Below are 2,500 nucleotides of genomic sequence, written 5' to 3'. Positions count from 1 at the left end.
CTTGATGACTCAGTGCCTCTTGATTCATCTGTTTGGTTGGGATTATTCTCTTCCACCTTTCCTTCCCTCTTGAGATTCACACACACACACACAAACACACACACACACACATACACACACAAACACACACACACACACACACACACACACACATATATATATATATATATATATATATATATATATATATATTAATATTTATATTTATATATATTATATATATATATATGTATATATATATATATATATATATATATATATATATATATTTATATATATATATATATACATATACATATATATACATACATACATACATACATATATATATATATATATATATATATAATATATATATATATATATATATAATATATATATATATATATATATATATATACATGTACATATACATACATATATAATATATATATACATATATATATATATATATACATACACATGTATATATATATATATATATATATATATATATATATATATATATATATATATATAAATACATACATATATATCCTCCTGCCTCCTTCCTAACGAACCCCGTGACCTCAAACCTGTTGATTTTCTTCAGCAAAGTTTTCTTCCTATTTTCCTGTTTCTCTGCACAGTCATCTTCTCTCTCTTTACTTTTCTCAGTCATGTCTCTTTCGCATTATTTTCTTAATATCTTTGATTCTATTTTTTTCTACTTCTTTTATCTGTATTTTGTTTTGTTTCTGCTTTTTTTTTGCATCTCTCTTTCATTTGATCTTTTTCCTTTGTATTCTAATTTCTTTGAACTTCCCTTTCTATCTATGCCCCTCCCCCCCCACCATCTTTGTTTCTCCTTCTATCTATTTCTCTTTCCTTTTAGTTTTTTCTTCCACCTATTTCTCCTTCCGTCCATCTGTGTCTCTTTCCATCTATCTTATTCACCTTCCATCTCCGTTATTCCCTCCGTCTATCTGTTTCTATATCTTTCTGTCCATTTTCCCCATTATCTATCTAATTCTTCCTCCGTTTATCTATCTTTCCTTCCATCTATCTGCTTCTTCCATCTATCTTTCTCTCCTTCATTTGACTCATTTCCTGTTCCATCTATTCCTTTCATGCCTTCCTTTACTTCATTCTATGTTTCACTTTTTATTTTTTATCTCTCATCTCTCTTTCCTTCGCTTATTCTCTATTTTTTTTTTTTTATCTGCTTATCTCTCTCTCTTCCTCTCTTTCTTTCTTACTTTATTTCAGTTTTTTTCTCTCTCTCCTTACTCTCTTTCTTTCTTATTTTATTTCACTATTTTCTTTTTCTCTCTCTCTCCTCCCTTCTTCACCCTTCCCTTTCACTCCCTATTATCCAACAAATTCCAATAGTTGCAACCTGATACAACCCTCCCCCCCACCTCCCCGTCTCTACCCCCCCCCCTCCTGTTATTCCTCCCTAACTCTCCGTATATCACTTGACTCCCTACTTCTTCTTCTCCTTCCCTCTCCCCCACCTCCATCCCTACCTCTAATCCTCCCCCCCTCCCCTCACCCTCCTCTTGTCACTTCCCCCCCTCCCTCCATTCCTACTTCACCCCCTCCCCTTCCCCCCTCTTGTCACTCCCCCCCTCCATTCCTACCTCGCCCCCCCCCCTCACCCCCCTCTTGTCACTCTTCATCCTTGTCCATTCTTTCAACTTGTCAATAGTCACACTTTTCGTCACCCCCCCCCCCTTTCTCCCCCAGTTCCTTCCCCTCCCCTCTCCTTCCCTTCTCCAGTTCCTTCCCCTCCCCTCTCCTTCCCTTCTCCAGTTCCTTCCCCTCCCCTCTCCCTCCCTCCCCCTTCTCGTTCTCTCCCCTCTTCCTTTCTCCTCTCTTCTCTATTCCTTCTTCTTCGCTCTTTACTTCTCTTTCTCTCTTCTTGTTTTCTCTCTGATTTATTCTTTCTTTTCTTGCTTCCTCTTCTTCTGTATTTATCGTTCTTCTTATCTAATATCTTGTCTCTCTCTCTTTTCCTCTCCTGCCCCTTTCCTTCACTTTTTTCTTATCATGATCATTATCATTGTTATTCTTATTAATATAATCAATGATATTGATAATCATCATCATCACTTTATAATTATTATCATCATCACTATTGGTTATCATTAACAATTAATATCATCATTATTACCAAGTTTCCATTTTTTTCACGAATAATTTAGAAAATGAAATCCTATATCACAAACTTTATATTCAGTATATTTCTATATCCATTCGCTATCTCTTTCGTCAACTATCTTTTTCTCAAAAGCTTTTGTTTTTCTCCCTTCACGATATTTTCTTCGATAAAGAAGCCCGGTTTCCCTTGTCCATTTTACGTAGAATAAAATCTAATAATAGTTTTCTTTCCCTTTTTCTGTGTCGCTGCTCGCTATCCCTTGTCAATTTCTTGTGAAGTAATGATTATATAAAGTTTATTTTTCTTTTTATTCTTATGTCAGTTTATGATTAGTTTTTCATTTTTGTTTTTAAAAAA

General features: G+C 34.2%; 1 long non-coding RNA gene across 1 annotated transcript in view; it reads right to left on the bottom strand.

Moving 5' to 3' along the window:
• The window catches only part of LOC122254572 (uncharacterized), a 12,238-nt gene that overhangs the window by 4,459 nt on the left and 5,279 nt on the right, over positions 1-2,500 (bottom strand). The gene's annotated exons all lie outside the window — the stretch shown is intronic.

Source organism: Penaeus japonicus, unplaced genomic scaffold (genome assembly GCF_977035675.1).
Source record: "Penaeus japonicus unplaced genomic scaffold, GWHDUDI00000001_assembly GWHDUDI00001044, whole genome shotgun sequence".
NCBI classification, from domain to species: domain Eukaryota; kingdom Metazoa; phylum Arthropoda; class Malacostraca; order Decapoda; family Penaeidae; genus Penaeus; species Penaeus japonicus.
This window is presented reverse-complemented; position numbering and strand designations above follow the sequence as displayed.